Source organism: Chelonia mydas, chromosome 27 (genome assembly GCF_015237465.2).
Source record: "Chelonia mydas isolate rCheMyd1 chromosome 27, rCheMyd1.pri.v2, whole genome shotgun sequence".
In the NCBI taxonomy this organism is placed as follows: Eukaryota; Metazoa; Chordata; order Testudines; family Cheloniidae; genus Chelonia; species Chelonia mydas.
Window position 1 is genome coordinate 12358332 of NC_057860.1, and position 26444 is coordinate 12384775.

The 26444-nt window shown below is 53.5% G+C and overlaps 1 protein-coding gene and 1 long non-coding RNA gene across 2 annotated transcripts in view; both read left to right on the forward strand.

The window, feature by feature from the left end:
* The first annotated feature begins 473 nt into the window (after positions 1-473).
* LOC122463923 lies at positions 474-13032 on the forward strand. Its single transcript, XR_006287684.1, has 4 exons — positions 474-567; positions 9662-9865; positions 11221-11280; positions 11854-13032. It is a non-coding gene; the product is annotated as an uncharacterized LOC122463923 (long non-coding RNA).
* Positions 13033-21425: 8393 nt separating this feature from the next.
* The window catches only part of PPP1R1B (protein phosphatase 1 regulatory inhibitor subunit 1B), a 37778-nt gene continuing 32759 nt past the window's right edge, over positions 21426-26444 (forward strand). Inside the window, exon 1 of the mRNA XM_037887205.2 lies at positions 21426-21684. The gene's annotated coding sequence lies outside the window, so the exon portion shown is untranslated. The remainder of the gene's footprint in view (positions 21685-26444) is intronic.

Below are 26444 nucleotides of genomic sequence, written 5' to 3' on the forward strand. Positions count from 1 at the left end.
GCCCTGTTTTCTCTGACCACTAGATACCACTGCTTCACAGAGCCAAGAATAGGACCCAGGAGCCCTGACACCCAGGTCCTTGCTCTAACCGATAGATCAGACTTCCTCAGGGGGTAGGAAGAGAGGAAGAATGTGGCCCAGTGGAGGGAGTCCTGGACTGAGCCATGGGATACCTGGTTTCCATTCCTTGCTATGTGACCTTGGGCAAATCTCAGGGCCTCTGGCTCCCCTCTCTATTTAGACTGCAAGCTCTCCGGGGTGGGGCTGTCTCTGAGTGTGTGTTTATACAGCACCAAGCACAGGGGGGCTCAAGGAGCTATTAATATAAGAGCAGGGCAACCTGCTGAACTGTGGCCATGGGCAAACCCCTCCCTCCCAAGCAGCTGACTCCACTAAGCCAATCCTCTCAGAGGCTGCTGGGAGTGGGAGGAGCCTGGGGTCTATATAAGTCAGACCCGGTGGGGAAGTTGAATGGAGGGGCAGGATGATTGTGGTGGGAAAGACATGCTTAGTTTGGAGATAGTTTGGCACTGCTGGGGGCTGCTTCCCTTTCGACTGGCCTGAGAGGTAAGTGAGCTTATGGTGAAATGGGGCTAAGGATGCTGGGTGTAGATGATGAACTAAATACAAATACACCCTAAATTCTCTCTGGCTTCCTGCCCCCTCCCCTTCTTTCCAGCATGATCCACTCTTTCTGGCCCACTTGGTGACTGCTGTGCTTACATACAAAGGCCACAAGCTCTATCCCCTCCTGCAGCTAAGCAGACTTTACTTCCCTGGGCTCTGGGCACTTCCCTCTCTCCCTGTTGGGTGTTTCTTGATTCATCAGCTTTGCTCTCCTAGGGGATAATTTCAGGGACCTAAAACTGCCCTTTGGCTCTGTTCAGTCTGAGACTGATTCCAGGATTGTGTCTGACTGTGACAATCACTGGTCTCTGAGCTGCCTCGCAGTTCCGATCAATTCTTGCCTCTTAGAGGGGAAGTATCCACATCCCTGCTGCGTGGATGGAGGAACTGAGTCACACAGCGAACATGTGAGTCGGTCAGTAGCACAGCTGGGGATTGAACCCAGGTCTTTGCAGTCCGCTAGGCCACCCAGCGACCTCCATAACCTGTTGACACCCAGGGTGGGCTGCTAGTCTCTGTATATGACCCCAACATCCTGTTTGTTTTTGTACCTCAGTGATGGGTCACACTCAACTGGGACTGTAACTTGCTCCTGACCTGAGGGTTTCAGTCTCCTCAAGTTCTCTCTGGCCTGCGGATGGCTCTGTTTCTGTTTCACTTGGACGTCTGGCTCTATTTCATAGGTCACATGTTGTCCATTACTATCCTTTATATTCCTGTAGTCGCTAGAGACCCCTGCTACTCTAGGCTGGGCGCTGCGCAAAAACCCAGCGAGAGATGGTCCCTTCAAGATCTTGCCGTCAAAGGAAGGATTATTTGCTGCTTGACAGGTGTGATGCTGACCCTGAGAGCTGTACGCCGATCTCCTGGACATGTAGCACAGGGAAGGGACCTCAAGAAGTCCTCAAGTCCAGCCCCCAGTCTCCTGGCTCCCAGCCCAGTGCTTTAATAGCATGACCATTTTCCCCCTCCCATTCTACAACTCCCTGAGCTGTTCTGTAGCAGTTTCTTTCTTCGGTGCGTTTACAAACGGTTTGTTCCCTTGGGGGATCCTCACAGTCTAGGTTGAGCCCAGGTGGTTTGGCTTGTCTCGTTTTTCCTGCTTTGGCTGGAAGGTCTGGCGAAGAGCTTGGATTCATGGCAGCGCTCTCCAGAGTGGGACTTGCCCTGTACGCGTGAGCTACCCCTTCACGGTCAGCCCCCTTGTTTGGTGTGTGTGTGATGCCCTCATCTCTTTATTGTCTATAAGCAACTAGGGAAGAGTTTAGCTCTGGGCCTGGTGGGCCTGGCAGCCCTGGGCTTTTGGCCTCTGCCGAGGGCCTCTTACTAGCTCGTCCCGCTGCTTGGCCTCGCAATGGCTTGTTCATGTTGCAGGTCTCTGGGTTAGCTTTGAAGCACTGTTTTCATGTTGATCCACCTGGACAAGGTGGAGCTGACTGAAAAATTGGGGGGCGGAGAGGGGTTGTGAATGTCTTCCCCAGATTTGCAGTTTCATCAGAATATTGAAATCCAGAATACTGCAGCTGACTCTAGTTGGTCAAAAATAGGGACCCTCCCCTCCCTTTTTCATCAAACGTTCTGGAACTTGAAACCCCTTCAGGTGTGTCTGTGCTGCCATGGCAGAGATCAGCCTAGGGAAGTTCTGATCTGATCTTCTGGAGTGGTTCGGCTTGTCTCGTGGTAAAGTTAGCCAGCCTCCGGAGTTCCCAAAGTTCCAGGTCTGGGGATCTCTGCTCTTTGGTGCAGAGATGATCAACATCTTTAGATTCTCCTGCTTCCTCCTCCTCCTCCTTGAGCTGGGAGGTGCTCAGATACTACAGTTGTGGGCATCCCTCTATGAACCTGCAGGCAGATTGTCCCTCCTTGTGCCAGCCTTGCCCATTGTCCTTCCCTGCCCCACACTGCAGCCTCTAGCAGCAGACACTGCAGAGTTTCCCCTACAGCCACCTTCGGGGATTTTGCAAGCCTTTAATTGTCGTAAGCACGGATTAATTAAGCAGCGATAAACACAAACCCATGCATTATTGATGAAATAAGGGTGAGTTCAGGTTGGTGCAAACGTTGTAATTAAATATAAACCTCAATCTGCCCATTGTTAACTTACAAATTACATTACTAGTATGACATGTGGTGTTGTACCCAGCTGCTGGGAAGGGGTTCACCAGGAAAAGAATTTAACCCTTCTAGACAGATTGAACCAGGGCCTGGGACTTCCTAAACCCCAGGCACAAAAGTCCCATTTGAGACTATGGGTGAGGCAGCCGGTAGCCTTAAACGTGAACCCCCTTCACCTCCAGTTCTGCATCTCCGCCCAGAATCTCCAGCCGAATCCTTTTTGGAGGTTCAGGGCTGGGGAGGGGGAAGAACTTGGTTATTTCCACTCCCTGTTCTCGGTCAAGATGGGTCCAAACTGTGTTTTCTCACAGTAAAGCCAAGAGCCCCTTGCTTTAATGGTTAGATTGGATGCCCCAGTAAGCAGACCGTGTCTCTCTTCTGCTGGGCTGTTCAAAGCCCTGCCTTCCAATAAGGAGGGGGGTTGGGTTGGGTTGGTTTTTTTGGGTCTTAATCTGCAGCCCTCTCCCAAGCACCCATCAGTAACAGCAGCTCTTTGCAACCTGGTTCTGAAACCTTTGAAAATTGAGTCAAAGCCCCTCCCTGAATTGTGAGATTGACTTAAAAATCATGATTTAAAAAAAATCTTTAAAAATAGAGGTTGGGTTCTTTTTTTTTTTTCTTTTGCCTTTTTTCAAAGCCTCTGGGGGCTTTTGGGTCATGCTTTGAAACTTCTCTGCAACCATGAGTGCAGCTTTTATTTATTTATTTTTTTAAATGAAAGCTGAGATTCTCTCATGATCACATGACTCCAGGAGCTTGGGGCTTTAAAGTAAACAGCATGTGTTGGCAGTACTGCCTATCTTCCCTCCAGCCCCAACTCTCTGGGAAAGTTTGGACACCGTGCAGGTCTCCAGTGTTACATCTAATCCAGCCCTTCCCCCTGAACTCTGAGCTTTCTGCAGCTCAGGCTTAAAAGGAAACAACAATGAAGCCTTGGTCCTGATTTTTGCAGAGCTGGGGTCTGTTCTCTTGGTTTCAATCCTCTTCTATGGCCCACTGATTTCAATGGGTTTTGGATCAGGCCATGTTAGAGCAACCTTTACCTGGGTATGGTAATAACATAGGTGCTTCTGGGAAGGCTGGGTAATGCCAGGGAGGCTGGAGTTAATGTCTTTACTCCAGATGTCTTTACTGAATATCTCCAAGAAGGGTTTGGTTCTGATCCAGGATGTTGGACGGCAATGGGAGCCAGCTCCTAGTTACAGCTGCAGCTGAGCTGCCCAAGTGTTTGCTCTTAAATTACTTGCTGCTCGTCCGAACACCTCTCCCTGTGCAATGAGTTGGTGGGTCTTAGCCCAGTCGCTCACTCGGTGGGGGGAGGGGGTGTCCACAGCACAAAGCCACCCAGCGCCTGGCCGTCTCTGGCTCTGCAGAGCAGCCAAAGGCTTGAACTCCACCCAAGCAGGGGTGAGAGCCTCCAGGTCAGGGGCAGGGCTGTTGGTGTTGCATCCAGTCTGGGGGTAGATAGGAGGTCGGTTTCCAGGCACCTTCCTCCTCCCTCCCCTCCTCGCCCCCAATGCAACAAAGCAATTATCTGTATTCCAATAGCCACTAGAGGCTGCATCCAAGATCAGGGGCTTGTGCTGGGCGCTGCGCAGCCAGGCGCTGCGCAGCCAGTCCCTGCCCCAAGGAGCCGGGAAGGGAATCCAGGGTCATAGCTACAAGGCAGGCGGCTAGCGATGAAGGCTGTGCCCGTCTGCCCTATGGGGATGCCGCAGGTAGGTGGGGCCGAGACTGGCTGGCCTGGTTAATGCTGCGATACCACTGTTTCCCTCTGAGAGCCCAAGGAGAGGAGATCTGTGGCTGTTTCCAAGGCACACTAGCTGCTAAGTGTCCCCTCCCATCCAGCTGGGAAGGGGCTGTGGCAGTCAATTACTTCCAGAGTGCTTGGAAAAAATTCAAGACTCTGTGTACCCATGCTTGGGTGTGTGTGTCTGTCTCTCTCTCTCTCTCTCTCTCTCTCTCATATACACATACAGATGATCACATGTACATATACACACAAACTCCATGTCTCTCACATGCTCAGTTGGTCTCTGTATGAACACCCCGGTCACAAAATACCTAAGTTGCACAATTATGCTTCCGCATGCACTAAACACCCAGTCATAGACACACATTTGGTCCTACGTGCACAAACTCTCCGCCTCCCAGAGTTGTGTATAGCCACATGCGGGCGCTCTCCCTCCCACAGGGCCGTGCTCAGCCTGTGCCCTATTGCCAAGCAGAGATAAGAGGCTGTCTTGCAGGGAGAGGCCTATGGGATTCTTTGGGTTGATCCTCACGCCTGCAAAATGGACCCAGCTTCTATGCTGCACTTCATAGGGGATGCAGCCCAGGCTGGGGGATGCATGGGGGAGTGGTGGGGGAGAAGAGAGAGAGAGAAAATAATTTCTGGGGTTCTAGAATCCCAGGCTGCTCCACGGGCTGTCGTGGTCCCAGAGTACTCTGGGACCACAAACTCCTACAGTCACCCCGTGTCTCCCCGGCCCAAGTGAGCCCAGGTACAAAGTGCTCCTTCCCCTAGCCGTGCCCCTATGGGAGGAGGGGCTTGGGGAGCAGGCCTAGGAGTTCGCACTGTCTGTCTTGGCCTCGACACCCCTGCAGCAGGGAACTCTGCACTCAGCTGAGCTGTTCCACCCCTCGGCCACATCGAGGGACTGAAGTGGGGGCAGAATCCCCGCCACAACCTCCCTACCCTGAAACACCTCCGGTCCGACAGGGCTGAATGCCGGACGTCGGGCAGCAGCTCAAACACCAGAGAGGTACACGCACAGAGCCGTGTGATGTGCGCTCGGCCAGGTGTGTACCATGCACAGAGGCTGTGCGTTGATCTAGAACAGGGATACTCTGACTTCAGGGGTTCAGGAGCCATATTCGCAATCTACGTTAACCAGAAGAGCCCCAGGAGTGTGAATTCATTGTTTCATTTACTGTAGTGCTTTATAGTCCTATTTAACCAGTGGGACTGGAGATATTTTGTTTTTAAATATAGATTGGTTTTGCTGTGAGAATAATCAAGTATTTTATGAACTACATTTGCTTAATAACTTAGTGAAAACCCGCTCCCTGGGTAATAATTAAATCACCCAGGGTTTGAATATCTCACGTTGCAGCATGCTGCAAGAGAGATGTTAGAGCCCCATCTGGCTGGCGAGCCTCAGTCCGGGTATCGCTGCTCTATAGCAGAAGCCCCCCTAATACTTTGCACGTCTGTTTCACTTTTCATCCATAATCCCCAAGTGCTTTACAAGGGAGGGTCACTGTCACCACCCCATTTTGCAGAAGGGGGCGCTGAGGCTGTGGGCCAGCAAAGCAGCAGTGATGGAGTTGGGAAGAGAGCCCAGCCCCATGCTCACCCCACACACACTAGACACGCTGTGTGTCTGTTAATGGTTAATACACTATACAGGCCCATGTATACACACCCAGACTTGGTTACAGAACTGCTGTAATAGTCGGTCACAAATGACCTGCAGCTCTCTGCACACAACTCCTTTCCCTGGCAAACGCACCTGTGCATGCCACGATTCACCCGTTCTCCCTGCTCTCCACGGATGCTGCTAACCCCAAAACAATCCCATTTGTCCACTCGTTGGGCCAGATACCCTGCTGGTGGAAATGGGTCCAGCCCCAGTGGACTCAATGGCCAGTTTGTATCTGGCCTGTGAGGTTTAAATTTGGGAGTTTCCTTTGGGGTAGGAGGAGAGTTTGATTTTTATTTTCCAAGTCTGCCAATAATTATGTAGCCCCCCCTCCTGTATTACCATGGTGGCAATCTCTCCTAACAGCAATCTCTCCTAACAAAGGCATAATGTCTTAACAGGGCCCTATCCCTTTGGGAGCCCAACTAAACAAGCTGGGTTCCCCTCACCCCATTCCTTCACATGTGCAGAAAAACAAACACCCTACAAATAATTTCATTCTGAAAAGTGCGTGCTTTGCTTTGCCCATATGTTCCGTCCCTTTTAAGAGATTTGCATTTGAAAGTCTCCTTAGCTGAGATTCCTCTGTGTGGAATCAATTTAAAAGTGCAATTTCTTCATGAAAGGACACGATTCTTTTCCATCAAACTCATTCTCTGATCTTTTCTTTTTCTTTCTCATCCCTCCCCCCTTTCCCCTACTTTTCTGCCTTTGTCTTTCCCTTTTTCCAAGGCATCAAACCTTTCGTATGAGATTTTTGCCATCTAATCTAAACCACACTCTACAGACCAGGACTCCCCCCAGCGTGCAGTTCTGCAGGTTTATTTGGTTAACAGTTTTTCAATTTTTGGAGCTCATGTGAATTACAGGAGTGGAGGGGCTGAGCTACCTGTGTGTATTGATATACACCAGGGACATGATCTGAAGTCAGTGGGTGTCTTCTGTTGGCTCCAACAAGCTTTGGAGCAGGGCTTAGCAGAGCTGTGTAGGAATCGGGTCCCAGCCAGCATCAATCCAGCTTAGCTCTGATTTCAGTGGAGCACCACAGACTCTCACCAGCTGAGGATCTGGCCCAAAGATTATTTTTTTTTGAGCTGAGGTGATCAGGTGTATGCTTCCCCTCACCCCACTCCCAGCCCCCACCCTATATCTTATTTCATGCAGGCTTCAAATAAACCCAGAGAACTCGACCCAACTCTTCTCATTTTGCCCAGAATTAGAGACAGGCCCCAAAGCTGATCTCTGGACCCAAACTTACTTGGGCTTTAGGATTGTTTGGATCTAGATCTTGGCTTCACCGCTGTATCTACCTTACCCCCCAACCTCATCATGGGCTCAGCAGGGCTCACCCCCTGCCCCCCAAACTTCAGATTCCCAACTGGATCCCAACACTCCAGGACCAGGACATGCCCTCTGCTCCCAAGGAAGCTGGTTCTACCTGGATCCAGTTCAAACCCCCACTCATAGCTTACAAGATGTGGAAGACTGGACAAATGACCAGGGAAGAGTATAAAAATGTTGCTCGGGCATGTAGGAATGAAATCAGGAGGGCCAAATCGCACCTGGAGCTGCAGCTAGCAAGAGATGTTAAGAGGAACAAGAAGGGTTTCTTCAGGTATGTTGGCAACAAGAAGAAAGTCAAGGAAAGTGTGGGCCCCTTACTGAATGAGGGAGGCAACCTAGTGACAGAGGATGTGGAAAAAGCTAATGTGCTCAATGCTTTTTTTGCCTCTGTCTTCACGAACAAGGTCAGCTCCCAGGCTGCTGCGCTGGGCAACACAGCATGGGGAGTAGGTGGCCAGCCCTCTGTGGAGAAAGAAGTGGTTAGGGACTATTTAGAAAAGCTGGACGTGCACAAGTCCATGGGGCTGGACGCATCGCATCCGAGAGTGCTAAAGGAGTTGGCGGCTGTGATTGCAGAGCCATTGGCCATTATCTTTGAAAACTCATGGTGATCGGGGGAAGTCCTGGACGACTGGAAAAAGGCTAATGTAGTGCCCATCTTTAAAAAAGGGAAGAAGGAGGATCCTGGGAACTACAGGCCAGTCAGCCTCACCTCAGTCCCCGGAAAAATCATGGAGCAGGTCCTCAAGGAATCAGTCCTGAAGCACTTACACGAGAGGAAAGTGATCAGGAACAGTCAGCATGGATTCACCAAGGGAAGGTCATGCCTGACTAATCTAATTGCCTTCTATGATGAGATTACTGGTTCTGTGGATGAAGGGAAAGCAGTGGATGTACTGTTTCTTGACTTTAGCAAAGCTTTTGACACAGTTTCCCACAGTATTCTTGTCAGCAAGTTAAAGAAGTATGGCCTGGATGAATGCACTATAAGGTGGGTAGAAAGTTGGCTAGATTGTCGGGCTCAATGGGTAGTGATCAATGGCTCCATGTCTGGATGGCAGCCGGTATCAAGTGGAGTGCTCCAAGGGTCGGTCCTGGGACCAGTTTTGTTCAATATCTTCACAAATGATCTGGAGGATGGTGTGGATTGCACCCTCAGCAAATTTGCGGATGATACTAAACTAGGAGGAGTGGTAGATACGGTGGCAGGTAGGGATAGGATACAGAGGGACCTAGACAAATTGGAGAATTGGGCCAGAAGAAATCTGAGGTTCAACAAGGATAAGTGCAGGGTCCTGCACTTAGGATGGAAGAATCCAATGCACCGCTACAGACTAGGGACCGAATGGCTAGGCAGCAGTTCTGCGGAAAAGGACCTAGGGGTGACAGTGGACGAGAAGTTGGATATGAGTCAACAGTGTGCCCTTGTTGCCAAGAAGGCCAAAGGCATTTTGGGATGTATAAGTAGGGGCATAGCCAGCAGATCGAGGGACGTGATCGTTCCCCTCTATTCGACATTGGTGAGGCCTCATCTGGAGTACTGTGTCCAGTTTTGGGCCCCACACTACAAGAAGGATGTGGAAAAATTGGAGAGTCCAGCGAAGGGCAACAAAAATGATTAGGGGTCTGGAACACATGACTTATGAGGAGAGGCTGAGGGAACTGGGATTGTTTAGTCTGCAGAAGAGAAGAATGAGGGGGGATTTGATAGCTGCTTTCAACTACCTGAGAGGTGGTTCCAAAGAGGATGGTTCTAGACTATTCTCAGTGGTAGAAGATTACTCCTTGTCCTGTCATGGTCTCAAGTTGCAGTGGGGGAGGTTTTAGGTTGGATATTAGGAAAAACTTTTTCACTAGGAGGGTGGTGAAACACTGGAATGCGTTACCTAGGGAGGTGGTAGAAGTTCCTTAGAAGTTTTTCAGGTCAGGCTTGACAAAGCCCTGGTTGGGATGACTTAATTGGGGATTGGCCCTGCTTTGAGCAGGGGGTTGGACTAGATGACCTCCTGAGGTCCCTTCCAACCCTGATATTCTATGATTCATATCTCAGCCCTGCTTCATGCGAAGACTCATGGCAGCCCTGAGCTTTGAGTCTGTAGTGGATCATTAAAAGCCTGGATACTTTCCACCTGCATTTGGATTTTTATTAGGGCTCCCTTACCTGGGCCCTGACTACAGCGTTGGGCTCCCATTGACTCCCGTGAGGATCACAAATAGGAGGGCAAGATCTGGGCCGTAAGTCAGAAGACGTCAAAACACCAGGAGGTGTCACGCAGGCCGAAAGCCGAGACACCTTCCCAGCAGAGTTTGGGCCTGAGCGACGGAGTCCGTAGCTGGGCTTTCCCAGCAAGCAGGTGGGTGGTAGGATTTCAGGCTTCTGTCTGGCCTAGTATGGAATTAGGCCTGTTTTCAAGGAAGCCTCTGATTTTGGGGGATCCCCTGCTGGGACACCATGCACTCCCATAAGTTGACTTCAACCACAATGTTCTATCTTGGGTACTTATATAGCCCCCATCACCAGAGGATGAGCACCTCACAATCTATTGTGTTTATGCTCCCGATGCCCCTCTAAGGTAGGGCAGTGCTGTTAGCCACACCGTGTCTCCGTTGTTTGTAGAATGGGGATAAGTGACTTGCCCCAGGGCAGGCAAGGAGTCTGTGGCAGAGCAGATAGTTGATCCCAGGTCTCCCCAGGGCCCAGGCTAGTGCCCACCCTTTTGCTGTCCTTTCTTATAGCTACATGTGCTTGGTTTGGACAACTGCTTTTGTTTGTTCCTTGGTCCCGGCTGATCTCAGAAGAAGGAGATTCAAAAATGGAGGCTGCCAGGATCAATGGCCAACCCTGAAAAAACTCGCCTTAAGAACTGTGGTGAATGGAAACCTATGTTAAAATTACAAGCTATCGCTTTCTTTTGTAATGGGTTTCCTGGCCCTGCTTGCAGGCTAGGAGCCTCTGCAGGGCAGCCTGTGATCCAAGTCAGTTCTGCAGCCAGCCAGCCTAGAATGAGGAGGGGGTGAATTGTGCCTCTGTGCTTTATGGAGCAGCCTGTTTTGTCTCCCTCTGCTCTGGGGTTCCTGTACATGATTGTTCTGACTTGTAAGGAATCAAGTTGTGTTAGGGTGCAGCTTTCCAGAAAGTCTTTTGTTTTTATCTAACTTCTCTGTGTGGTGCCACAAACATAACAGGAACCAGCTGTAAAACTGTCTCCTGCCCAGGGCCTTTGGAGCTGAGCTCCTGGACCAGGCCTACTGCCTCTCGGGGTGGCTTTGAACCAACAACTGTCTCCATCTCCCAGTTACTTGATAGACCGACTTGAACGAGTCAACCGACCCCACAACTACAAATTAAAATCCAGCAGGAAAATAGCAAAGAGGAGGAATACAGCCTGTATGCTTGTTTACACACACCCCTTCTTATGGATCTAGAAACCTCTCCTCCTCCTAACGAGTGCAATTTGATTTTTTTTTTTTTTGGGGGGGGGGGGGGGGAGAATCTACAATAATAAATACACAGGGAAGAGTGAGTGAGAGGGAGAGATGGAAAAACTACCTAGATTAATCTGTTCATCTCTGCCATCCCAGAGTGCCCCTCTCCTGAGCTGAGGGGTAGTGAATTTGGCAGCTGTTAGCTATTTATTAACCAGTCATGGTTAAATTGGTTTATAAATTAACAGATGTTTTAACTTTATTCTTTCTTCTGGGAATGCAGGCAGCAAACTGATCTGTGATTGCAGCTCAGGCCAGGTGCTGCTGGAGGAGAAGGAAAGGGGTGAGGCACTTTCCTGCTTCTTTGCTGGCCACCAGCCCTTTCTCCCTGGTGAAGTCAGAGGATTCCTCTGTGGCAGAAATCTAGCCGTCACCCGTATGTAACCAGCCCCTTAGCTGTAGGATCTGAGCCCCTCACAACTTTTGGTGCATTTCACCTCCCCAGCCCCAATGTAGCAGTGCCATTGTCCCCACCTTGAGTGATGAACAGAGAAACTGACCAGCATACCTGTAGTGATGCCTGGCTCCTTTCCTCAGTACATCTCAAAGCGCTTTACAAAGGAGAGCGGGATCATTATCCCCATTTTACAGATGGGGAAACTGAGGCACGGAGCAGGACATGACCTGCCCAAGGTCACGCAGCAGGCCAGTGGCAGAGCTGGGAATAGAGCCCAGGTTTACTGAGGTACAGGCTGGTATCCCCTAGGCTAACCTGCCTATAGGGGGATGATCACAGAAATCCCCTGTGGGAACACTCCATTCTGGAAGTTGAGTAATTACTCCCAATTTCCCCCTGTAGATGAGCCCACCGAGATTTGTCCAAGCTCATCTGTCTTTCCTTTTCTTTTTGACCTAGAGCAAAGATGTGGATCTCCCTTACTTGATATTCTGAACCTTTTCCCCTCTCGCATTCGCTAAGAGCCCAGGGAAGCTATGACTGAGCAGGGATTTGAAGCCAGCTCAGCAAGGTTAGCACCCCGGCCACTGCATCAGCCTTCCTCAGCTGGGCCTGGATCCCCATTGGCCTGCCCCACATCGTCAGACACCAGTGAGAGCAGAGTGGTGGCATTTCATGGCTGCATTGCACTGGAGTGGAGCTTTATTTTTCAGTATAAGCTGAGGTCTGAATGTAAACAAATCTGGTTACACCGGTATAACCCCAGTGGGGATGCTGATTCAGTAGAAGAGGGGCTTTTCTTAATTTAAAGCTTATGTTCCTGGGGAAGGGGTTTGAGCTAGGCCAAAAAGAGCCACATGGCTACTGGTGTAGCCGCCTGGCATTCAGTACTTGTACGACTGCTGCTTTATTGTGCGTGGCCCATTGGAATTGGGCACAGAACAGGCAGGGTTTCCAGTGCCTCTCTGACTGGGTAGCTCAGCCCTGAACCACAATGTGTCCACATCTCCGTACTTCTGTAGCTGTAGAATGCTATTGATATAATTGGAAATGCATGCCCATGGAGAGAAACCTGGATTCCCATGTGGGATACAGTCGCAACTCCGGAAAGAGGTTCTGATGGGATCAGACCTTCATGAGAAGGTCTCTCTCCTTGCACAGGGCTCTGGGATTCCTCCTTGCACGGAAATGACAGGTGGGGAAAGCCTGTTGGGTCCTAGCTAAACTCCTCTCCTCTGGCCAAGACAGGCTTGTTCCCTACAGAAGGTAGATTCATAAATATGAAAGCCAGAGGGAACCTCCAAGATCACCCAGCCAGAGCTATTGTCAAACGCAGGCCAGAGAATTCTTCACGGAGTCCACTCTGAAAGGTTGCAAGTGGCACGGGATGAAATGGCTTGATGAGAAACAGCCAGTTCTTTAACAAAAAAAAAAATTCACCAAAAATGTCTGTCTGGGTGGCTGGTGGGTTTTCTACTTTTTTTTTTTTTTTCAACTAAATGGCAAATGTTCCTTTCTCTCTTCCCCCCCCCCCCCCGCCTTTTCCATGGCAAAATGGAAAAGGAAGAAAGAGGGGAATAAGGAACCCCAAATCTGAAAAATGACACCAACACTCTTGCAGAGCTGAGTTTAAAAAACCAGGGAAAAACTGAAAAAAGTCTTTAAAGCAAATATAATTCCAAATACTTCAGAACTACCTCTCCCCTTAGTCGCATACTTCAACCACCACCCTGTGTGTGTGTGTGTGTGTGGGGCACCTTGCAGCCGCAGTCATGGCCCAGGACGTCATGGTGCTAGGCACTATACAAACAACCAAAAGATGGTCCTCCAACTGGATGGAGCCCCCACCTGCCAACCTGGGAGACTGTTTCCGAGTCCCTTCAAGACTCGCTGAACCGGAACCTGGGCGCCAACATCCCCTGAATTTGTAGGTTCTTCAAAGTCCAAATCCAGGTACGATCCCCTGACCTCACCTGCGGCTGGGCGGGGTGGCTCTGTCTCACCAGGCCGACGGGTCTAACTGGGCTGCGCCCTGAACCCATGATGCATTGACTTCAAGGTGGCTTTGCTGGAGTTGAGGGCTCCACGCTGGATGCTGAGGCAATTGTGTGTATGATGTGTGGAAATATGGCCCTGTTATGCTCAGCGAGGCTTTTCCCACATCATTTTCCCCATTGCAGACGGTTGTTTGTAACCAATCCAGATTCTCTCAGAGCTCCTGCCGCCTGCCTTCCCCTGCAGCCCGATCTTGCACATCCCACAATGCTTTGCATCGCAGTCATTTCCATGGCAACTATTTGTGAAGTCAGGGATGAGCTATGACATCAGGGCGAGATTGCCTGGGGAAAGAATTCAGAGGTAGAAGAACCCGCAACTGAAGTCCTTGGTTGTTAATGGAGAACAGTGGGCGGGTTCGCTTGGCTACAGGATTTTTCTTCACTTCTCGACCCACGCTGAGTTGGGCCGCATGGCTGTTAAGCAGCTGCTGTGCACCGCCCCAGAGATGGCTGCGTTTCAGTAGTAGAGGAAGTGAAAACCGTGTGAAAGCACCTAATTAGTTTTGGTCATGAACCTTCAGGCCGTTCCATAACCCAGAAATGTCATTTTCAGCAAAATCGGCATCTTTAATCTCACGCAGGCAAAATGCTAAATGTGTGTGTTGATGCAAAATGATTTTCCTCCAAAAAAAATTAATTGAATGTTGAAACTTTTTTGCTTAAAAATGGGTCTTAATCCCAAGGGGGGAAATAGAAGGTTTTCCACAAAATTGAGGCATTTGGGGAAAATTCAAAGCAAAAAAAATACATATAAATATTATTGTGGGCTTTGCATTCCGTGGAGGACTTCCCCCCTCAATCCTAAGAGCTGGGAAAGTGGGGTGGAGATCATTTGCAATTAAGGTACCATGGACCTGGAATTTCCCGTTTTATTTTGCTTTAACAATGCCCATCTCCATATGAAGCCCAAGTCTGTATTTCAAGCAGTTTCCAAAGGGTACAGCCGTTAGGACAAAGAAGTTTGGTTCAGTCCAAAAGAAGGAACTGGGCCATTTGTTCACATTTGAATTGGGGTTTAAAAATTGGACACCCCCCAGAGTTTAGCGGTGTTGGGATTTGATTTGAGTTTCTAATGTAAGCCCGAACCCCTGGGTAGATCATTCACTTCAGGGATAGAACCTGGCTCTTAATACGTGATCCTCTACAGCTGTTAACTGTGGCTGCAGCAGGTTTCAATCGCTAGCTGGCCTAGCCACCACTGGGGGGGACAGTGTGTCACACCAAGCCACTGTAGCTTGCACTAATTATAGGCAGTACATGGAGTTAAGGTTCCCCAACACTTTCCATTATAAGAACCTGTTTTCAGTTGCTTGTTACCATTTAGGCTGAAATTTACCATGCTGGATGTCTGCCTCCGGCTTAATTTTTTGGGGAGAAGTTTAAGAATCATTACCCCCCACTTTGCAGATGGAGAAACTGAAGCACAGAGCATGGAAGGGATGAGCAGCAGCTTGGAAGTGAACCCAGGAGTCCTGACTCCTGCTGTAACTACTGACTACGCTGCCTCCCACTAGTGGGAATAAAACTGGGGAATCCTGCTTCCCTGCCGCCCCCCCCCCCCCCGGCCCCGTTCTAACAACAAACCCCCACTCCTCTCTCAGTAATGTGAAGAGAACCCGGGAGTCCTGACTTCATCTCTCACTCTCGTTAAGAGCCACGAGTAGACCCCGGACCTCCTGACTCCCAGCGGCGGCTGCCCCGTTTCCTGGGGGAGCCGACTAGATTTATTATTCCCGGGGGCTTGGGTCTCACCAAGGGTCAGCTGTTCGGTCATGGCAGTGCCGCCTCCCCGTCACAGCCCAGCCCCTCAGCATGTTGTGCGTGGTGCTGTCCCAGGGATACCCACGGGGCACTCGGGCCCTGTCCAGATCGCAGCCGCCCCGCCCCGCCGGCATTGGGATGCCGTGACCCCCTTTGTCCGCAGCCATGCTCGTTCCACCCACCCCATTCTTGCCCTCATCAGGCTCCCTTCCCCCTCTCGGGGGCACTGTTTGCTCTAAGCCCTGCTGCGAGGGGACAATGATGGGGGTCACAGCTGAAGTTGACGCCCCACCGGGATCTTGGCTCCCAAAGAAGCTCCTTGTGCCGCTGCCACCTCTGTGCCGGGCTGCCCCCGAGCCTTGCACGTGGCGTGCGAGAGTGGGTTCCTGACCCCAGGCTGACCACAGGCCTGGCTCCAGCTGGGGAGGCCTCCGGGAGCCCCCAGTGGGGTCTCTGCCATGAGGAGGAGCACCAGAGCGCAGGGTTTTCAAAGCACGGGGGCTTCGGGCCTTAAGTGATCTCCAGGCCCAGGTCTGGAGCCTTGGCGCTCCCTGTGGCTGCAGGTTCAAATCCCAGCGGGGGTCGCTCCGCCCATGGCCCTGCTGCGGTTCACTGGGTGCGGGTGCCCATGTGGGCTCTGAGGACTGGGGAATGTGCAGACCTGTCCACCTGTAGCATCTGCCAGCTGAAGATCTCAAAGCAACATCTGTGGCTTGGTCCTCAACAATAGTTGTCCCTCTTTGCTCCCCTTGTGAGGGAGTTTAGGGCGGGGTTATCCCCATTGTATAGACAGGTAAACTGAGGGGCAATACACAAGGTTGCATGCTAACTTGGTGGCAGAGCTGGGAAAAGAACCCAGGAATCCTGACTGCTGGTCTCCCCTGCTCAAAAACCACTAGACCCCCACTTTCCTCCCAGTATCAGGAAGAGAACCCAGGAGTCCTGCTTTCTAGCCCCTGCCTACTCTGCTCTCACCACTAGACCCTATGACCTTTCCAAATCAAGCCCCTCCCGATGAGTTTTTCCAAGCCAACTCAGCGCCCACAAGCCCGACTTGCTGCTCTCCTGACACTGAGCCAAAGCACTTGAAGGTTTGGTCGCCCTCGTGGGCAGCCTGGTGCCCAGCTCTTTGTGTGTAGAGATGCGTTTGCCAGGAACCCCCCTGCCCCCCCCCGGGGTGAGTGCTGAAATCTGCCGTGTGTTTGTCACAGGTGTTCAAAGCGAATCAGCTGGCAGAGCCTGCATCCCCAGGCGGCAGGTAGAGGGCCCCCTTGGTCTGTTAATTCGCTGGCAAACCCTCAGTAAATGCCATCCGCCAGGGAGGGGAGAGGGTGCCCCCCCCACTGTTACGCCCTACTTTCTACTCTGACGCTGGCTCCAACGGCACCCCTGGCAAAGGGGGGGCACCGAGGGGTGGCGTCTTGTCCCCGGAGCAAGCTTCACAGGCTCGCTGGGCACAGGCTGGCATTCTCCCCTGAATCATAGGCAGGGCGCTGCCCATGTCAGGCTCCCGAAAGCGGCAGAGAGAGAAGAAAGAGACACAGGCCACTGTTAGTGGACAGGCTGGGAAAGGACCTTGGTTGCCCAGGGAGGCTTGGCAGAGCCGGCCAGCGACAATTTGCCAAATTTGCTCTGATCCAGCCTGTCTCCAAGCCGGATCCCCCGCGCCAAGGTCATTGAGCTAATGCCCAGTTCTTAATGTGTGAGGCACCAGCCGTGCCAGCCTGCTGCAGGGTTCTGCCTGCCAAGCGCCCGGCCTCCCTGCAAATGATGGCTGAGGGCTGACACCTGCTGGCTGTCGGTGGCTCTGCAGCACTTGGACCCTTCGCTTGGGCAACACACGGGTATGAAAATAAGCAGCAGCGCCGAGCGATCGGTCCCATCCCCGCCTGCTGCTTAGGGGGGCGGTGGGGCTTGATTAATTTTCCTGCATCCGATGAAGTGAGCTGTAGCTCACGAAAGCTTATGCTCAAATAAATTGGTTAGTCTCTAAGGTGCCACAAGTACTCCTTTTCTTTTTATTAATTTTCCTGTTGCAGCAGAATCTAGAGGTCTCAAGCAAGATCAAGGCCCTGTTGGGCTGGGTACATTGTCCCTGCCCTGGCAAGCTTACAGGCCAGATAGGTTCTACAGAAAAAAGGTGGGAGGGGAAACTGAGGCACAGAGTGGCACAATGACTGGCCCAGGCTCCTCCAGCAGGTCAGCAGCGGAGCTGGGTACACAACCCATGTTCTTAAATCTGAGGCTACAGCCTGAGCCATTGCCCTAGCCCTGCACAGGAGAAGGAGGTAAATGGACAGGACTCCTGGGCTGTGTTCCCAGTTCTAAGACCTTGTCCAAGTTATTTCCCCCCCTCTGTGCCTCAGTTTCCCTACCTGAGTGAAGGGGGATAGGATGACAACAGGGTGTTAGCTCCTGGACAAGGGGCGGGTCGTAACATTGCCTTTGTGACTAAGGGAAGTGGGGGAGATTCTCTGCCCTGGGATTTACGGGGGGTCAGACTCGATGATCTGATGCTCCCTTCTGGCCCTAAACTCTGTGAGGCCTTATAAATCTCCTGCAGGTGCAAGAACACCCCGGCTGGGTCAGCAGCAGGGCTTGTCCCTGGGGCCTCTGGCTTGAGCTAATAGGGCAGCCCGTTTCGCTGGGAGGAAGATCTCTCCACAATCTGGCCATTAGAGGGGGCGAGAGAGCTACACGAGGCCCACGTGGGGAGCCCGGACAGGAAAGAGTTAAACTCACCCCACCTCACCCCCCCCCACGCACTGCACCCACGCGCCACTTCTTCAATGCGCTCCCCACCCACCCCTGTTCTAATGCAGCTCTGCCGCCTCCGCAGCGCTGGGAATATTCCCCTTTCCAGGGCTGCTGGGCCCGTCACGTACTCTCTGATCCACTCCTCCAGAGGAACTGAAGGTGTGCTAAGAGGGAGCCCAGTTACTGAGCCAGGGGGCAGCGTGGCTCAAGCTGCGGAGACGCTTGTGTCTAGCAATCCCTGGTGTTGGTTGGCATCTGAGTGTCCGTCCCTCGGGCAGTGGGGTGGCCCTGGTGCTTCAGAGGAAGGTGGAATTCACCCTGAGAACAGTGTGATGTTGCAAAGCGGGTAGGGAGAAAAATCCCCTTCCTGACCCCTGGAAGCAGTGGGCTGTTCGGCCCTGAAGCATGAGACTTTCCTCATTAACTCCCTTCCCAGTGCAGTGGGCAGCGGCCAGCTGAGGCTGCGCAGCCACAAGCGTAGCAGCCACAAGCGTAGGGAGAGTCTGGTAAGGGGTCTTGGTCTCCGGGATTCTGTGGCAGAGGGGAAACTTCAGGTTGCCTGTCATGTCCGTGGTTGAGCCAGGAATGAAACCCAGGAGTCCTGCCCTTCCAGCACTCTCCCCTGGCTCTAACCACTAGACCCTCACTGCCTGTTCTAATACCAGTTGTGCAGCTGTGGGCTGGGATCCCTGTGTCTGAGGCTGGGGGCTAAGTGAGGTGCAGTGGGTAGGGTGGTTTGGGTCACCGGCCGTGTGAGATTTTCCTCCCCAGTCTCTTGTTTGCTGAAGCCTCCAGTGCCAACTTCCTCATCCAGGAGCACTCTCATTCCAGCCAAACCTCCCAGCTTAAAGGGAGAGAGCAGCCCAGAGACAGGGAGCTGAGGTGGGGCAGAGGCTGGCAAATCAAACTGCCACCTCCCTTCCCAAGGTCGCGGAACAATTCCCTGCCAGAGCTGGTGAGCTGTCTGGAACCGGATGCACAGGGACCATGGGAGAGACGCTGAGCCTGGAAGGAGCTGCTGAAGTCCCTTTGGCGTGTGCAGCAGCGTAGATGGAGTGCAGTCTGGGCACCAGGCACCACTGGCCTGGGGAGGTGGGGAGGTGGTTGGGGAGCTGGGGGGTGGGGAGGGTTCCCGTTGATTCTTAGATCAGGCTTGTGGCCTGATTCTCAGTTGTCCCATTCCTGCCAGTGTCAGCTAGAGCACCCTCAGGACTGCTCTAACTTGCACTCCGTTCCCCATGCCCCCAGGATGCAGAGACAAGCTCTAAAGCCATGCGACACCCTTAACACACACCCTAATGCTGGTGGGGAGGGGGTGCGTGAGCAAAGAACCTTTTGCCAGCACTACACCAGCCAGGTGGGATTTCCAGGGGAGGGGGAGCATTTATACCCACTTTGAAGCCCCTTTATGCTGCTGGAGCTGCTTAAAAGGCCCTTAGCATAAGAATCAGACCCCCAAGGTTCAGGTGCCTATAACACCTGGCATTTTGATGAATCCTCCATACCAGAGCTGGGGTTTAATAAGTGAAGTTTAGCTCCGGTCCCTGGAAGCTGGTGTTGCCCCGATTCGTACAGCCAGGAGGGCCTGGGCCGGGTTAAGAATTCATTAAGGCCAGAAGGGTCCAGTGTGATCATCTAACCAGATCTCCTGCATAAGCACAGGCCAGACGGCCTCCCCCAACAGTTCCTTCTTCCCACCCATACCTTGAGGTTGAGCTATGCAGTGTATCCCTTAAAAAGACACCCAGTCTTAAAGACTTCAAGCAACAGAGAATCCACCACAACTCTAGGTAAGTCGTTCCAGTGGTTAATTCCCCTCACTGGCAAAAACGTGAACCTTATTGCTAGTCTGAATTTGTCTAGCTTCATCTTCCAGCCATTGGTTCTCCTTCTGCCGTTGCCTGCTAGATTACGGAGCCCTCCGCTTTCAGAGATTTCTTCCCCATGTAGGTACGTGTACGTCATGATCAAGCCACCTCTTAACCTTTGCTTGGATAAACTAGCTGAACTTCTCTGGTGTCTCACTTTCAAGCAGATTTTCCAGCTCAAATAGTTCTTGTGGCTCATTTCAAAACCTTGTCCACGCTGTCAACATCCTTCTTGAAATGTGGTCACCAGAACTGGAGAGAGTATCCGCTAGTGGTCTGGTTAATGGTCCGTACCCACTTCCCACCAGCGCATCCGAGTCCGGAACTCCTGGGAGCATCTCGACATCCTGATGCTCAGCCCCAAACCCGGAATGGTTCTGGGCTCCCCCCATCCCCAGCTGTAACGTCAATGCTGCATCATGGCTTCTCAAGGTGGCACAATGGCCAGGGGAAGTCTGGGTGTCTTTCACCGTCCTCCTTGCTGGTGGTACAAGAGACCAGTACTGTCCCGCCGAGACCGGGGCTCTCCAGGTGGTCAAAAAAAAGAGGGAAATGATTTTGAGATAAATTTCAGAATTGTTTCCTTTTCGTGGGGGTCAAAATGGAGCCGTTTTCTGGGTTGGGGGATTCCCCACTTCTCTGAGATACTTTTCATTGCGTTTTTGTATCAACGTCATTTTTGAAAGTTGTTCTTTACCAAAAGGCCGGTTTTCAGCAAGAAAACGCCTTTTCCGGCAGATGAAAACGCTGGATTAAAAGCAGTGGGTGAGAATGGGAAATGTTGAGAATGCCTACGGCTTTTCACAGGAAGTGTTGGTTTGGGGGGAGGAGCGGATGGGGGGGGCATTTCTAGAGCCCAAAGAAGTTCAGTTTTTTCAGCTGGTTCTAACCAGGGTGGTGTCTGCTGGGGGGGGGGGGGGGGGCGGGGGTCGCCTTGCCTTAGAGACTTAAGGTCAGAAGGGACCTCGTCTGACCTCCTGCACATTGCAGGCCACAGAACTCCGGTACCAGCCCCTGATCTCGACCTGAGACACAGACGTCCTCAAATCGTGAGTTAAAGCCTTCAGGTGACAGGGATGCCACCGTTTACACGAGTTTGAACCTGCAAGTGACTCATGCTGCCTCTTCTGTGGGCGTCCCTGGTTCAGCAGGCATCTCAGGAGCGGGCAGAAGCCGCCTAAAAGTGGCGGGGGGCCACCGGCACATGAACCGTGGCCCCACCCCATGCACCACCCGTCCCCCCCAGGCCCTGCCCCCGCACCGTCTCTTCTCCGTCCCTCCCTGCCATCACTCGCCCTTGCAACTGGTAAAAAGTGGTGGGGCCGTGGCCTCTGGTCCCCCCCGCTTCCGACACCCCTGCACTGGGTCCTTCAGCATTTCCCCCGCCTTCGGACAGGATGCAGTCAGATGTCCAAGGGGTTTGGCCCAGCGAGGCTGCCTCTTGCAGGGTGACTGGCCCTTTAAGGGGAGATGGGCCTCAGCCCCACCTGTGACATGCCTATTCTCCTCCCCAGGTGGGGGAAATGAAGGTCATGTGACCCTATTCGGCTGGGGTAGGTGATAAGGGAGGGTCCTGGGGAGACAGCTGTAGGTGAAGGATGGCGCCAGGCTTGTGCCCTGGATGGCTGGCAGACTGCGCCCCAGCCCAGCGGCCGGGGCGGGAGAGGGTCTCGCCCTGGAGGTTTCGTGCTCAGCTCCGCTTCCTGACCGCCTGCCTGGGAACCGGAAAAGGCAGTTGAAAAGTGGCAGGGAGGGGTGCAGCCTACACCCCGGAAGGGGGGCCGTGCGATCCCTTCTCTACGGGGGACGGGTTGGAACCTCGAGCCACTGGAACCTGGAAAGACCTGGTAAATGAGACCCCAGAAGGGAACCTGTGTTTTAAAGGCATTGGGAGGGAGCGGAGGGTGGGGAACCTACGGGGGCCATGAGGGGGCGCTCTGGAGGTGGCATCCCCCCTTACGCTGCTGCTGCTGCCCAGCTCCCTTTGGCAACAGTCTCTGCAGAAGGGCCAAGGAGCATATGGGCCGTAGAGATAGACCCAGGCCCAGGGAGAGGAATTTGGGGCCACACTGTATCAGTCTGCTCCCATTTCAGCCCTGTTACAGATGTTTTGGGGGGCCCTGGTTCAGTTGTCCCCCATAACCCTCTCGCTTGCCAGCCCTGGATAGAACTGATCTCATCCCCAGAGGGGATCCCTCTGGGGCAGGAAAAATTCTGCCCTCCAGCTACCCATGGATCTCGGGAGAGGGTATGTGTAACCCCTGGGAATACTGTGTGGGCTCTTTGTCCCCCCCAAATCACCCGTGCAGCCTTTCCCCAGGGTGCTGGAGGGATGGGGGCTAGATCTGTGCATCCGGAGGTCCCTGGTGGTGGCGGGGGGGTCATTGTCTTTTCACCACATGCCCTGACCCAGAGACCTTCCTTGCTCTGTCAAGGTCAGGGGAGGGAACAAACCCACTGAACCTACAGCGTGGGGCTTGTGGGGGTCCCCCAGCCCACTCACCCTGGGGCGGAGCTGAGCATGGGCAGGCGTGTAATTAACACGACACTAGGCCTCGATCATTAATGCGCTGGCCATTGACACCAGTGCAGAGTGGGCGAGGAGCACCTCCCCTGCTGATCTGGGGGGGTGGAGGGGGGCTGGGGTCCAAGAGTTGCCCAGAAAAGCCCGGGGCAAGGGACTGGGGACAATGGAAGATGCCCCAGGACTCCGACTCCCCTGTCTCCTCCTCCGCTTTGCCCTCCCTGTGGCAATAGGCCTCTTCTCTTCCACTCCCCAGATCTCCCCTTCTCCATGAGCCCCACCCCCAAGGATCTCGCCTTCCAAGCCCCTCCCCCAAACACCTTCCTTTGCAAGCCCCCCACCTCAGCTTCCGAGCCCCCCCGCTTTCTTCCTTCTTTTCGCGCCCCACCCCACCCCGAGCTGAAGGCTTCTCTCCGCTGAAAGCAGCCCCATAATGCTCCATCAAAGCAAATCAAAGTAATAAAATGTAATTTAATTCCTAGAGGAGGGTGAGCCTGTAAGTGGCAATTACCCGAAATGTTCTGCTATTTTTACTCGCTCTTTGCAAGAGAAATTGCTGCTGAGACAATGCGCAGCCCTTTGCACCAGCTCGAAAGCAGACCCGGGTCTTGCCCTCCTGCCGCTCCACGCTCGCTGGGCTGGGGTCAATGGCACTTCTGCGGGGTGAAGCTGGTGGGAGTGGGAGCAGGATCGGCCCCAGTGCGTGTGGGTGATGAGTGTTTGGTGGGGGGGGACGGGGGGGGTGTTAGCAATGAGGGTGTGTATGTGTGAGCGCGCGCGTGCTTTGGTGTGACCAGGCCTGTGTGCAGTTGTACGTGTGCACCTGTGTTGGGAGGGGGGTGTGTGTGCGTGGGTGTTCGGGGTGTTTGTGATGTGTGTGTTAGGGTGAGGGGGTGTCCCTGAATGCGTGTGCGTGGATGTTTGTGATGTGTGTGTTAAGGTTGGGGGGTGAGGGGGTGCCCATGAATGCGTGTACGTGGGTATTCGGGGTGTTTGTGGGAGGCCATCCTGAGATTTTCCCAGTTCTCTCCCCAGGTTTCTTGCCTAGGATCAGCCATCAGAGACGGGTCCTTATTGCCGCACCAGGGACGCCTACCCCCCGAGCTGCCGGCTAAGGGCCTGCAGGGTGGCTACTGCAGTGCTTGGGTTCGACAGGTGCTGTCTCAGCGATTAGTCCCTGGTGAGGAGGGGAGCCATGCAGAGTAGACATTCGGCTGGCATCTAAACCCTCTGGTTTCTGGCTTCTGGATGGACCCTGCTAGTCACCGCACCCTCCTGCCTTCCCTCAGACCCAGACTCCAGCAGGAATAGTGCTGAGCAAGTGTCCAGCTCTGCGGATGCCCCTCAGTCCCGACCCTCTGCTATCCCAGCCCTGTGCTCTCTCCCCCCACAGCTCTGCGGATGCCCCTCAATCCTAAGAACATAAGAACGGTCAGACTGGGTCAGACCAAAGGTCCATCCAGCCCAGTGTCCTGTCTGCTGACAGTGGCCAGTGCCAGGTACCCCAGAGGGAATGAACCGAACAGGGAAACATCCAGTGATCCATCCCCTGTCGCCCATTCCCAGCTTCTGGCAAACAGAGGCTAGGGATACCATCCCTGCTCATCCTGGCTAATAGTCATTGATGGACCTATCCCCCATGAGCTTAGCTAGTTCTTTTTTGAACCCTGTTATAGTCTTGGCCTTCACAGCATCCTCTGGCAAGGAGTTCCACAGGTTGACTGTGCATTGTGTGAAGAAATACTTCCTTTTCTTTGTTTTACATCTGGTACCTATTAATTTCATTTGGTGACCCCTAGTTCTTGTGTTATGAGAAGGAGTGAATAACACTTCCTTATTCACTTTCTCCACCCCGGTCATGATTTTACAGACCTCGATCAGATCCCCCCTCAGTCGCCTCTTTTCCAAGCTGAACGGTTGCAGTCTTCTAAACCTCTCCTCACAGGGAAGCCGTTCCAGACCCCTCATCATTTTTGTTGTCCCTTCCTGAATCTTTTCCAATTCCAATAGATCTTTTTTGAGACGGGCGACCACATCTGCTCACAGTATTCAAGGTGTGGGCGTCCCATGGATTTATACAGAGGCAATAGGATATTCTCTGTCTTAGGATCTGTCCCTTTCTTAATGATTCCCATCGTTCTGTTCGCTTCTTTGACTGTCGCTGCACAGTGAGGGGATGATTTCTGAGAACGATCCACACTGACTCCAAGATCTTTCTTGAGTGGTAACCGTTAATTTAGACCCCATCATTCTGTATGTATAGTTGGGATTATGTTTTCCAGTGTGCATCCTGACCCCTTGATGTCCCGGCCCTGCCCCCAGACACACACAGCTCTGCCGATGCCACTCACTCCCGACCCATAACTCCCTGCTATCCCAGCCCTGCCCTCCAACACACAGCTCTGCCGATGCCCCTCCCTCCCGACCCATAGCTCCCTGCTATCCCAGCCCTGCCCCACAACACACAGCTCTGCCGATGCCCCTCCCTCCCGACCCATAGCTCCCTGCTATCCCAGCCCTGCCCCCCAACACCCAGCTCTTCCGATGCCCCTCCCTCCTGACCCATAGCTCCCTGCTATCCCAGCCTTGCCCTCCAACACACAGCTCTGCTGATGCCCCTCACTCCTGACCCATAGCTCCCTGCTATCCCAGCCCTACCCCCCAACACACAGCTCTGCCGAAGCCCCTCACTCCGACCCATAGCTCCCTGCTATCCCAGCCCTGCCCCCCAACACAGAGCTCTGCTAATGCCCCTCCCTCCTGACCCATAGCTCCCTGCTATCCCAGCCCTGCCCCCCGACACACACAGCTCTGCCGATACCCCTCCCTCCCTACCCATAGCTCCCTGCTATCCCAGCCCTACCCCCAACACACAGCTCTGCCGATGCCCCTCCCTCCCGACCCATAGCTCCCTGCTATCCCAGCCCTGCCCCCCAACACACAGCTCTTCCGATGCCCCTCCCTCCCGACCCATAGCTCCCTGCTATCCCAGCCCTGCCCCCCAACACACAGCTCTGCTGATGCCCCTCACTCCCGACCCATAGCTCCCTGCTATCCCAGCCCTACCCCCAACACACAGCTCTGCCGAAGCCCCTCACTCCGACCCATAGCTCCCTGCTATCCCAGCCCTGCCCTCCAACACAGAGCTCTGCTAATGCCCCTCCCTCCCGACCCATAGCTCCCTGCTATCCCAGCCCTGCCCCCCAACACCCAGCTCTGCTGATGCCCCTCACTCCCGACCCATAGCTCCCTGCTATCCCAGCCCTACCCCCAACACACAGCTCTGCCGAAGCCCCTCACTCCGACCCATAGCTCCCTGCTATCCCAGCCCTGCCCCCCAACACACAGCTCTGCTAATGCCCCTCCCTCCTGACCCATAGCTCCCTGCTACCCCAGTCCTGCCCCCCCGACACACATAGCTCTGCCGATACCCCTCCCTCCCTACCCATAGCTCCCTGCTATCCCAGCCCTGCCCTCCAACACACAGCTCTGCCGATACCCCTCCCTCCCGACCCATAGCTCCCTGCTATCCCAGCCCTGCCCTCCAACACACAGCTCTGCCGATGCCCCTCCCTCCTGACCCATAGCTCCCTGCTACCCCAGTCCTGCCCCCCCGACACACACAGCTCTGCCGATGCCCCTCCCTCCCGACCCATAGCTCCCTGCTGTCCCAGCCCTGCCCCCCGACACACACAGCTCTGCCGATACCCCTCCCTCCCGACCCATAGCTCCCTGCTATCCCAGCCCTGCCCTCCAACACACAGCTCTGCCGATGCCCCTCCCTCCCGACCCATAGCTCCCTGCTATCCCAGCCCTGCCCCACAACACACAGCTCTGCCGATGCCCCTCCCTCCCGACCCATAGCTCCCTGCTATCCCAGCCCTGGCCCCCGACACACAGCTCCGCCGATGCCCCTCACTCCCGACCCATAGCTCCCTGCTATCCCAGTCCTGCCCCCCGACACACACAGCTCTGCCAATACCCTTCCCTCCCGACCCATAGCTCCCTGCTATCCCAGCCCTGCCCTCCAACACACAGCTCTGCCGATGCCCCTCACTCCGACCCATAGCTCCCTGCTATCCC